Source organism: Ambystoma mexicanum, chromosome 12 (genome assembly GCF_040938575.1).
Source record: "Ambystoma mexicanum isolate Mex_15411 chromosome 12, UKY_AmexF1_1, whole genome shotgun sequence".
Lineage (NCBI taxonomy): Eukaryota > Metazoa > Chordata > Amphibia > Caudata > Ambystomatidae > Ambystoma > Ambystoma mexicanum.
The window spans coordinates 177,875,824-177,888,911 of NC_090936.1; the positions used below are offsets into that span (position 1 = coordinate 177,875,824).

Sequence of the window (13,088 nt, forward strand, 5' to 3'; positions counted from 1 at the left end):
GCCCCTTCTCGATGTTCGATTTTCACCGCTCACATCAATAAATTAACAAAATATCATGGGTAAAAATATTGTTGCAAGCTACTAGAAAGGTATACAAATTCACTTGCCCCATCAATTATCCACATCATGCAACACACACTTCCCTGATCAAGAGTTAATTATCAATAGTGAATGGCTAGTGGCGAATGAAAACGTTGAGGCCTGAAAATATATTTTATTTTTAAGTAAATAAGGCACTATCAATATGGCGCTGTGCAAGCGAAACACCCCTCTTTTCATGAAGCATAAATTAAAGCGTCTATTTTAATTGAGCATTGCGTGTTTTTTTGAAAAGCATTGATTCACGATCGTCAGGACAATTCAACAATGCTTCGAGAAGTCTATGAAAATAAAATCCATGACTAAATAAGACAGAACAGAAATCACAAACAGACCTTCACAAATACAAACCTGAAGAGAATAATTTAAAAATAAAAGGTCAGGAGGTTACATCCATAACAAATAGAAACATTGTTTACACAAATCACAAACACAACGTGATCTTGCCCCCAGAGTTAACGGGAGTCCCGTGAAGAAGGTTCACAGCAACAGAGAATCTAAACAGGTCAGGGATCCAGGCTTGTCCAGAGATATCCAGTAAGGATAGTCATTTTAAAATGTATTGATATATAGTGTGATAGGTCTATTGTTTTGTAAAACAGGTTCACATTGTACAAAAGTGTGCGTATACAGATATTCTCAATGTAGGAACTAATTGCTTACATAAGCTGGGCTGTGGGCATGTAACTTGGCTTGATGGGTTCCTTGGTTGAAATATATAATTAGGTTGTTTTATAGATCAAAGAAAACATTATACATGTTAAATTCATTAACAAGTCAATAATGGTGGATCAAGAATATACATTTGCAGATAGCGTTTGCTTTTGTGATTGGCAGGTGGTATTTTGATTAGCGTTTCCATTCTCACCTAGAATAGTAGGGCTGTGGATATAATTTAATCCATTCCAGTCCCCCACACCGTTTTAAAAAAAAAAAAAAAGGAAAAAAAGAAAATATCAATTGCCCATATGACCAGGACAGTGCGATGGGTTCCCTATTTTATTACGTGGGCAATTATTGATCATTACACACACCTGACTTCCGTCACACTTCCCCATACAGATAAAAGGTGGAGAATGAAAGCACACTCTGAGCGAGGCAAAGCACACGAGGAAACAGCAGTTCCAAGATGGCAGTTTAATACGAGGAGAAAGTTGGCTAGACCAGAGAGGGTTGCAAGGAGGGAAGTGCCCTTGATCTTTTCAGACCGTTACTTTCGTGTACCTTGGAAAGAATCCTAAGACCGAGAACTAAAGCTGAACAAAACTGCATTGCGTCTCTGAGGTACCCAGGGCTCTCCCGCGTCAATAACCAAGGTGGGGAGGAGCGTTTGCCGCAGTGATACTGTCCATGGCTCTCACAACAAAGCAGCACCAGTAAAAACAGCACAGCCGGGGAGTCGGAGAGACTGATACCAAACCAGCATTTGTTAGAACCAAGATTGCAAGCGGCAACATTGTATGAAGAAATCTAAATGGAATAGTGTGTGAAACGTATGTGACGAGCGATGCAAATATAATTGAAAACTAGGAGAGATTGAACTTTGGGAGGCCAAGCAAGATACCGGATAAAATGGATTTCTGAACTCCGTTGGGCAGAGGTTCAGAAGGCCAGACTAGTTTCTTGGAATAGGGTAATCTTATGGACAAGCCAGACCAATCAAGGTAGCATTGGCAGCGGTCAAGACTAGGTCTCAGGAGTGGTGAGTGTGACTGAAAGAACTTAATGAGCACACAGAGTAAAGGACACTTACAAAAATCACTCCCAGTCAGAAAAATAAATATAAAAATGTAAAAAAAATTATATATATATATATATATATATATATATATATATATATATATATATATATATATATATATATATATATATATATATATATATATATACACACACACAAATACATTTATTCAAGGCCTTAGTTTCAACACAATAGTTTTTAACAGTAACACTTTTAAACTAACACAATCCTACTAAAATACATATATACAGAACCAAGGGGCCTAAAGGGTTAATGCACGAAATGGGTCTACATCCTAGAAAAAGGGAAGGACGCAGGTAGTGCAAAGAGTCTTTAGGCAGTTCTGTAGTAATCACAATCCTAACTGAAAAGCAGTCCAGTCCCTAAGAAAAGGGGAGCCTATTACTCAAATGTACTTGCAATGCTGGGTCTCTTGTAAGGTCTGTAGCAGCACAGGTAGGTGGGTGAGGTGATGCAGAATAGGTTCTCACTATACGTGGAGGGTCTCCCCGAGAGGGCAGGACAGGTTCCAAGAGTTGGGAATAGTTTGATAGGTCAGGCTATCTATGGAAAGGAGAGGGGCCCTGAGGGCCCACTAATGCGTAAAAATGGATGGATGCACTAGGGGCCACCGGTACGGGTTGCAATTATTCATGGACCACTGGCGCACTCCAGACCAAACTTCGGCAGTCGAGTCCAATTCGGTTGCAGGTTCAAATACGGCAATCTCGCGGCTCTACGGCTTTCAGCGACAAAGTTAAATCGTTGATTCCCAAACAGGACAGTGGCGATTTCTCCTCAGCTCCTGGTGGATGATCAGGCCAGTTTCACTGTAGCAGGCCTCAGGGCACAGAGGGTCACAGCTGCAATGCACTTGCAAAGTTTGTCACCACGGCTGGGCAACACGGTTACCACGTGTACTCCGGTTCGGGCGCCCTCTCTTTACTACAGACCTAGGAACATCAAGTGTACGAAATTCAGTGTGAGTGCCGTGAACACAGAGCTTGCAATGTGCCTAGTTTCAAGGGACTCCTCAAAACGGCGGCAGTATCAGAGCAAAGGTCCTGCATCAGCTAGTCAGACCACTGGTTGGCCCAGGGACACTTCAGAGAAGGCTTTCTTGCAGGGGTTGATGAAGGTGCAGAGAATAGTTAGTCACACTATTCCAATGAGTCAAAGCGCCTTTGCGGACCATCTAGTTCGATCCGATGCAGAGGGGTCCAGCGGGACGACAGCAGGCTCAGGGTGCCAAACCTTCCAGGGGGTCACCAGAGGTTCCCCGTCTCGGCTTCTAAGTTTCAGCATACTTGGATCCTAACCTTCGTTCAGTGAGAACTCAAGAGATCGACATGGTATGGGTGTTTGGAGCCTTCTCTTATCCGGAATCTCCTTCGCGCCAAAACAAAGAGGACCCAATGGGAGATCTGCTCAGATACAGGCACACCATACGTGGACCAATCATGGACCACTGTGGTCCCAGGCATTCACAGCACACCAGACTCTCTGGCACCCAGGATGTTTTTAGGAACCAGACTGTCCAACCCACATCCTGGACACGCACACGGACACGGACACACACACACACACACACACACACAGGAAAGCTTGGTGTTTTGCGGGAGAATGCATGCCCAAATAAGGACAGACCCGGGTCGGCTCGACCGGGGGAATGTGAAGGAGCAAGATGATCAAAGGACAGGACAAAGAACTTTGTGGCATGGCCATTTTGGAGCCAGGCCACCTATTCGTGCCAAGCGTGGTAAGCACAGTTTACCTGGCAGGAAAGGGTTAATAATACATGAAGATAAACTGCCACCAGTCCTGTCCAAGGCACATCTGCACCTCTCCTAAAAATCCCCTCGAGAGCATCTAGGGCCTTTGAAAATGACTGGAAGACCCAAGTGCACTATACTGGAAAGTACATTGTGCACTTGCAACATTGACAAGGACTAAGGGAAACAAAGTCTCCCAGTACTGACGGTCTGTAAGGGCATGTCAGTTTACCCATAATAAAGTGAGCAAAAAGCCCAGGGGAGTGCAGCAGAGGGCTGTGCACCTCTGACAAAGTCAGAGTGAGGTGTACAACAGCAGCAAAAAGTTGGGGGGGGGGGGGTACACAACTGGAGGGAAAATTACACATGAAATGGAAATCTTTCCTGAGAATACTGTAGAGTGGTTCGGTGTCTGTTAGTTATCCAACTAAATGGCAACTGTGGAAAAGGGAATTTTTAGATCAAAATGGTCCTGCAATGGAACAAGCTGAATCCTGTGCACATTCGAAAGTCTTCGATAGTTTAATGCAAACTGACATTGGACTGAGCCCGGCTGAGGGGGATCCGGGTGAACCATGAGTTGAACATTGTAAAAAGGGGGGGATCTGAGCCCCGAAGAGGGGGATCCACAGTAACTACTGTGATAAAAAGGATCCGAGCCCGGGGTACGAGGATACAGGGCGAGACACCTGAATTGAATACTTCTAAGAGGAAAGGAACTTTGTGTTTTGTTTTTGTACATCAGGCCCTGTGAATCAAGAGACTTGAGAGTAAAGAGACTTGCACTACAGAAGGCCATGATGCCGGTAATGGAACTGTAGCCTCGTGCTGAAGAAGCCAGAGTGTGTGCTTTGCTCGAGTGAACCGCCTTGTCCCATGCTGAAAACGTGGGGGAAGGGAGGCCAAAGGCCTGAACATCCTGACATATCATTTTGTGAACACTTTTTTTCATGAACACTACCCCACACTATGTATATTTAGCGGTAAGGATTGGCAATAGTTTGTTTTAGTATAGGCCCTTTTATTTTCACAAGACTCTACTATGACTGCATTATTATTATTTGATGGTCATAGCTTGCTCCCATCTGTTGATTTAGGAGTAGATGGGCATTTATCACACCCTTGTTAAAGTTCAATAAACTCCCTTGAACTGTGGTCACTTGTGTCCATCTTACTGTTGATAACTTGCCTTCCAAGTCTCTTTGGATCTTTACATTCCACTGCTTTTTGGTCGTCGCACCTGATCAGTGTAACCTGAAGGAGAAGAACACATTTTTACTTACCAGTAACTTAGTTGCATCTCTTCTCCTGAGCAATCACCAACACAAGTACTTATCTGCATCCAATACATTCTGTGGCGAAGCATTGTGACCTTTGGGCACAAGGCCCCACTCTTCATAGGGATTGGACTTCTGAAGATAGGACATATTTCTTTTATCTTGGTTCCATCCTATTGCATGAAGGTCTTGCCTTACTTTATTAATTTAAGTCATTGAATGCATTTTGGAACCTATGGTGACTTTATATATGTTTATCATGAGCATCGTGTGATATTTTCATCTGCTTGTTTAATTTATTTTGTGTGTGTTTTTGGCTTAGAATAAATATAGGAGGACATTCCTGTCTAAATTGAATTATTGTATGCTTTACCTTGTGGACTCATTGTGGACCCCTGAACCTACTCGCACTCCTCTGTTGATGATAACCTTGACTGCTCTTTGCTACCTTGATTGGGTTTTGGCTAACCTCTCAGAGTTGCCCTGTTCACTGTAACTAGGGTTGCCTCATAAAATCTGTCTACAAGGCCAAATTCTAGAAATCCGTCTTAACAGATGGTTTTAATTTTGTACACAAAAATGATTGAAGATTGTTAAACCAATCCATCGTGAGATGGTCATCGCTCATCTTATTTGGAGGGTTTTAAGGTTCCTACAAGATGTCAGAGATCTTTGGAAGGATTGGATGCTTCATCAGTTTGACGCTAAAAATTGATGTGTTGATGTTTAGCTTTGCAGTCTGCCTTTTTGTATTTAGAATGTTTACATTTAAGGTAGAGACCGATGTCCAGGCAAGGCTTCTGCCTCAATCTGTGTTCTAACCTTTTTTATAAAATATTTCCCCGTAGACTGCTCCTGTTGGGGGGAGATCTAGCGGCTTGACTTGCGCCTTCCTGCACCCCCAAGCGCTATACAATTAGGCAAGACTTCTCTAAGCACTATATCACTCAGCCTTTTTCATGCAAATATCACACACAGAGGTGGTCAGCCACTAAATGAAGATAGTTTTTAAATATAAAGGTGCAAATAACATTAGCTGAATACACTTGTAAATGCTATTCTATGTAGTTTTAAAATCTCAAAGCACGGTAAAGAGCTCTGTGCCAAAAGGAATGCAGCCTGTGCTAAAAATAGACTACAGGCATTGGGAGCACACTAAGTGACTGAGCAGCTGTTTCCTGTCCAACAAAAACCCATGCAGACTAAAGCCTCCATACACGACATACAGAGAACTATGAAAAACAAGGCTTTAAAGAGAATTACTGGACCAGATAAAATATGAGTATACTGAGTGAAGTGTGGACAGTATGGTGGGAAGGTGTGTTTATATATAAATGTTTATAAACATAGCAAAATTTGATCAACAAGAGCTACAATGCATCCTTGCATAGGCAGCAGTATGCTAAGTAGTTCTAAATGGTTACCCGGCCATGCAAGAAGGAAGGCTGCAGCAGCCCTTTTAAAGTAAGTAGGACAGTTTTGGATGAGCCATGCCAGTATCCAGTAACCAAGTTGAACAGTATAATAAGGCGCCTGCTTGGCATCAGTGTGCAGGCGCTTGGAACGGAAGGACAGAAGGACATTCCGGGAGAACAGTTCTTTGTCCCATCCTCATTTTCTGTAAAAGATTAAATTTGTTATCCTTGCAAGATAAAGACTCTTGGCCTTAATTCCCTAGAGGGGTGAACTTTAATTTTGTGTGGGCGCAATTATGGGCACCTGTATATTTAAGGGGTACCCCTGTAAGTATGGGCTACCTTTCACTCCTCATTAGACCATAATGTTCTGATCATTTAGTATTGTTCTGCTTGTAAATTGGTTTACTTTACTTAGCAAAATAGCACATTTGCTGTATCTAAAAGGAGGGGGTGGGAGAATTTAGGGTTGGAGAAGGGGTTGTGTTTTAAAGCAGAGTCATGCTGCACTCTCTGATGATGGTCGTCCACAATTCCATAGAGGGATTCTGTCCCACATCTGATCCTCCCTCGATGCACCACCCCCGGGGGGGGACTATTGTACTGTGGACGCGTTGCCCTGTCCCCATGAGAAAGGTCTCACCCTAGGGATAAGGGACGGCATCCTCCGATTCGTCAAACTAGCTTCAGACAATATAACTTTAAAATCACTTCTAATGTGCAAATTGACCATTCTACATTCATACTTCATACTAGTACTAGTCTGAAGAGAATGCTCACCACCTCCACTTATGTATACTTTAGTGACTAGGATAAAATATTCTACCACAGGAATCAACTTAACTCAAATCTTATGAATTGTGCCTAAGATATGAAAAAAGATAAATATATAAAGTTCAGTTTGAAAAAAAGGAATAAAAGAGGGGAAACAAGCAAGTGTGTACGCCCCGACTGGTCATCAATCATTTTCTAGTAGTCATTTTATAGTAGTTAAACTGTCACCAACATCTGCTTGCAGTGTTGGACGTTGCATGTCTGTCATTTACTCATGAAAGTGCACCACAAAAGGTTAGCTGCACCCAATATTCAACTATATAGTTTCAGAATTAAAGTGGTTAGTAGACTGACAGAGAGCGATGCCTGCCAACTTCTCTACTCACTTTGCTATCAATTTATGTACACAGTTCCTTGTCCGGAGTCAGCCTTCTGTTTCACAAGGTATTAAGTCTCGGTGCCAGGAAGTGTAAACTAGGTGACTGTAAATTGCAGCTCACATAAAACTAGCGCCATGACTTGACCCAGGCAGAGCATGTCATTATCTCAATATCAAACTAGCAGTCTCAATAAACAGTCTAAATCCTCATATTAACATTAACACTTGAAAAGCGTGGTTTAACTAAGCTGCTTGTGTAATGATTGTTGTACAGTAAGAGTTCTACCTTGCTCACATCATAGGCAGCTTTGTTCAGTATGTTTGTCTATTCTTCTATTGCCAATCTGTATTAAATACATGGAACCTCTATCACAAGACTGAAAATGACTAACAAGGGCCAGGTTTTCGTGCAACATGCAATGCAGTGGAATAGCATCCTTTATGACGCTCACACAGCTTTACTACTCCTGTAGTTAAAAAAAAAGTTCAGGCAAAGTCTGAAGCCTATTAAAGGGATATTCTATTAGCATTCCTATGAGTGACTCAGTGAAAGTATAAAAACTATGCTTATGTGCCACCAACTCCCATTCCAAAATGTCTAAATGAGTCTCCACACCACATATCTCTGCGTTACATTAGTTATATATGCAAGCAATTCACTGCATCAGTCCTACCCAACTGTCCAGCAACAATTGTTCTCTGTATCATTATTCCTTTTTTGCACCTTACCATTCCATCTCACTGCGTCTCTCTCTCCATCCATGCATGCCAGCGCTCGCCTCGTTATATTTCTTGCGGCCAAATGGAGAGGATAATTCGTAAAATGGATTCTTCAAATCTTGCCTGGCGGACAGATTTCAGGAGGCCACCCACGTTATCAATCATCATACTTATTCTTGCGTCCCATCCCCTTTGCTCCATACTGCATGGGCGTCTCTTCCAAGGGACAGGCGACGGAACCTTTTTCACAGGAAAAAAACCTGCTTGAAATTTAGAGGGGTGCGGCCCTGGGAGCATGCGCTGCCCTGACTCCGCCCTCCAGCGACGCACCTCAGTCCCCTTTTCCGCGTCAGCGGGAACGGGCCGAATTCACCAGTGCTCCTTGGTTTGGCTTCAGCCGTGTAATTCCACGTGCTGATTCTTCTTCTTTTCTGTCTTTTTATCATTCAGGTACTCGGCCCTCAGGCGTCACGGTCCTCCCTGGCGCATGACGACTTCTACAGGGTTCAGCAGGTGTCCATCCTGCAACGGGCTCTTTCCAACTAAAGACCCCCACGCTCTCTGTCTATGTTGCCTTTGCCCAGACCATGGCTGGCAAGCTTGTACTGCGTGCAACGCACTCTCCTCGAGGTCTCTGAAGAACAGACTATCCAGGTGGAGGGAGCTCTTCCAGAGATCGCCTGCAGAGGACCTAATGTCATGACCACTGTGAGGGGGCACAAGTTGTGCCACAAGCAGGCTCCCACCAGAACCTTGAGGGCCTTAAAACAACTTCAAAAGGGCTCCTGGAGCCAGTCCTGGTGCCTTTGGCACCAGGCTCATATGTAAGAAGGAAGGGCTGTTCAAACTAGGTCCCATTTATGTACATGGGCCTTTAAATCCAACATGGAAGCACCCACACAGTCTAGTTCTAAGAACCAAGCCATGTGGTCTAGTGTTTTGGGTGTGGCAGGCCTGGAGCTACCTTCCCTGGTACTACTTTACCCGGGCTATATAAACCACACCCTGACTGCAGAACACGCTTCGTGTTATTCTGCAACCTGCAGCGTGACGCTCACCGTGTCCAGCTCCTGGTCTTCAGCATCTTCCTGTAATCATGCAAGAACAAGAAAAAGATTATTCTGTCTTACCTGAGAAAACACCATCCAGCACTCAGCATTTCAACTCGGCTGCAATCTGTGTAAACCGAGAGACGAACAACATCACTCACCTGCGAGTACTAGCTTAAGCACTTCCAGAGAACCGCTACCACAGCTACTGTTCAAACACTACGACCTGCAAGAACGAGAAAGGGAAAAACAATATTAGAAAGCGCGCTTCCAAAACATTGAATCCCATCAGCCTTTACCTGAATTCCATCCCGCTACGCCACACTTCCATCCGGAGCACCACAGCACATCTGCAAAGGAAAAGAGACATTCAGGTTCGCTTTCAATATTAAACAACCGCACAGCACTGTACTTACCTTAACGGATTCCGGAGGCCTGTTTTTTACCGCGTTCTCATCCACTCGCAGCACCACAGTGGCCTGTGAGGAGGAGAAGAAGAAGAACACACAGGTTAGCTTTAAAAGACAATAAAGGTGCTGTGCTTCGCGCTTTCTCTTACCTAGAAAACATGCCTCCCCATCCGGCACGCCAGCATCAAGACCTTCACACCTGATAAGAAGGAGATAAAGACATTAACAAATTCCCACCATAAACAGAACAAAGACTTACAATTAACAAACCTACCTGCCTACCAGCAGATTCGGGGTCACAGCAGGCCTGGGCCCAAGGAAGGTGTATTGCACCAGTGAAGCAACTCGGACAGCTCGCCAACAAATGTCAAGCGCCCCTGCACAAGAAACGCAGGACGGATAGCACACCCTACAAATAACTAAGATTCATTATTCAGCACTGGGCAACTACGCATCCAGGGTTCCAGATCTCAGAGCCTTCCAGACTCCCCCGGGGATATCAGGTGAGCGTAACACCTAAAGGACTACGTTGACTATAGAGTGGAGACGGACAACTCCCAGAACCCACTAGGAAGCACCCATGCTACCTGGACGAGTGACACCGGGTAGAGTGGAACACAGGCGACACCCTGGGAGACGGAGTCAACAACCCCACCCTAATCCCACCCTACACCCGCTCGCCCCTTAGTTGCCACCAGATACCACAGTGTTGTAGAATTGTCAGTATATTAGCAATTAACACATTAGCTGAGCTGTGGACTATAGCAGGTGCGCTGGCCGTATGAGTGGGAAGGGAAGACAGGTAGGGCTGTGAGGGAGGGACCTACATCAGGAAAGAGGCGCAGGAATGCTCCCGAACCCCATCTGGGGAGATTATAGAAGCCCAGCACCCCAATTCAGGATAGATATGCCAACTGCTAACCAATTGCACTAACAATTTCCCCCCCTCTGCATACACCTCTGAAACTCCAAACCAAACAATCACAAACCTACACCACAACAAAGCACACAAACTTTACTAAATTGCAACAACAAAACAAAACACAGACTCGCACAACAGTACACAATGACTCCCGGCTGCAAACACCCCAGGCCCAGGCAACGGACCCACCGGGCTAAGGCCGCCAACAGCACATCACTGCTCTCTTGCACCTTTCCAGCTTCCTCCCACTAACCCCCCTCCCATCCTCTTTCAGAGCCGCCAGAGCGCCAGGGGACCACTCCTGTGGTGATAATGTTAAAGGACATTTGTATCGCGCACTATCATTCCTTGTAAAGGTCAATAATTGTGCCTAGTCAAGAGCGATCAGGAAACTTGCTCAGCTGGGGATGGGAGGTCTATGTGAGGGTACCAAGTGAAATGTTTTCACTTGACCAAAAACTAAAAAGATCGATTTAGAATGACTGCTCTGTCAATCTAAATCGAACGGTCAGCTCCTGCGGCACACAAGTGCAAGCAGGGGCTGACAGGTAAGTGTCTGCCTTTGTGTGCGTCTGTGCGAGTTTGCGTGTACGAATGTGTGTAGACTTGGTGTGTGTTGTGCGTGGAAGGGGGTGGGTGGTGAAAGGTATGGTGGGGGGTTGAAACCCCCTTGTTTTACATAACTGGCGGGAGAGGGTGGGGAAGGGAATCACCCGAGGGTAGGGCGGCAGCTTGTCATATTGCTGCATTTAAAACAAACACAAAAAAGGCCAAAAATAATCCGTCTTTTTTGTGTTTGCTCCTTAAAATGCAGTAATACCACATAGAACCCTTTGTGAGGTGTCAGAAATGTGAGGCAGACAACTTTTCGATGATTTTTCAATAAATTCCATTTTATTAAATCATACCTTTCAATAAACGTCTCACTATCCCTACCCTGACAAGGATTTCCCTGCCTAAAATAAACTAAAGGAAACACTAACAAAGGATATCTGGCACGCACACTTGTACATAAAATACCCAAGAAAATATTTGGCAATTCACAACAATAATTGCATTTGTAATGTAATCAGTCTCTCTTTATAACCTGGGTGAATTCAGCCTTCCCCAGGTTTTAAGTTGGATTCAGTTCCAACATTCAACAAAAAGAAACAAGGAAATCCGGGTTTGTAACAAAGTTCTATCACAGTTCTTTGCACATTCAACTTGTCAAAAGAATGTTTTACTAATCCAATGTTCAACAAAAGAAAGATTTCTCTACTTCCTCGAATAGATATTTTTAGCCCATCAAAAAGTATCAATGATATTCTTGTTCAGGATGATTTGCCACAACTTATAAGATTCAAAGAAACAGCTTCTTGATATCAGCTTTTCTCAGCTCTGCTTTCAACGCCATACATCACAGTTGGTATCTTTGTCAGGATAACTTCACAGCACTTCCACCTGGTTTACTTCCACACCAGGCCTACCTCAACAAGGATTCACCAAGATGGTTTACTCACCTGCCCGATAGCTTTCCACAATCAAAAGTGCTTCTTAAATTCTAGATCTACTGACAACTCAAACAATTTTTCAGAAAAGACAAGATTCACATTAGTGCTCTTCAACACTTTCATGCAAGCAATGCACTTCTTCTGAACATTCACCGTCCAGAAGGGCAGCCTCTTTGTCACTGTCGTCTTCCTGCAACACCAGTAACCAAGTACCATTAAGGATAGGATTTTTACTTTCCTCCCTTTGGCTTTGCCAATGTGAGTTTTTATACCATCTTTAAATTCAGTGACCAATCACAATCAACAAGCCTCACCTTTGAGAACCTTTCATTCACCCCATTGCTTCTTATTGGCTACATTAATTTAATTGTATGCCTTGTTGTCAAGTCTCTTTTGGCTTGGCCAATGCTTGTATGTTCACTGGAACTCACAATCTTAAATTTCGGTCACTTGGTTTAAAGGTTGCAATGTTTTCTACTGCTTTATAAAGGATTCTTCACTTAACTTTCACTTTAGAATCACCTTTAACCATGCGCAATTGGTAGTTTAAGCTGTTTGCTTTAGTTCAGAATTCAAATACTATTTTAGAAGCAGTTTCACTCATACGCAAATGCTACTTTTGCTGCCTTCATTGTTCAACAATCAAGTGTCATGTTTAAAGCAGTTTCACTTGCACGCGAGTGACTCTTTCGTGCTGCTGTTGTCTGCCTTCATTACGCAAAAGGGATTAGAATCACAGACTTCTTCCCTTACCTTTAAATCACTTTGTGTGCCGCAGGACTTCTACTGCTCGGGCTTTTCTTGAACTGACAATTCTTCGCTGAAGGTGCCTTCATTCTGTCCACTTAAACACAGAGTTTGGCTAGCTCCTGGACCCCCTGGTGCATACCAGCCCCTAGCAACGGTCTCCTGCATGCTTCTTGCTGCGCAGTCTCTGCAATTCGGTTCACATGGGGAAAAGCCTTTCTTTGTTGATGCTTCCCTCTGCGCAACCTCTGCACTTCAGAATTAGGAGGAAAAGGACGCTCTCAATACCG

At 43.9% G+C, this 13,088-nt stretch overlaps 1 protein-coding gene across 2 annotated transcripts in view; it reads right to left on the bottom strand.

The window, feature by feature from the left end:
* Positions 1–13,088, bottom strand: part of LOC138513422 (NAD-dependent protein deacetylase sirtuin-3-like) — a 497,025-nt gene that overhangs the window by 420,633 nt on the left and 63,304 nt on the right. Inside the window, exon 1 of one of the 2 annotated variants that reach the window (XM_069628265.1) lies at positions 12,805–12,902. The exons of the other annotated variant lie outside the window; for it this stretch is intronic. The gene's annotated coding sequence lies outside the window, so the exon portion shown is untranslated. Of the gene's footprint in view, positions 1–12,804; positions 12,903–13,088 lie in introns of those variants that run through there. 2 annotated transcript variants of the gene reach the window in all.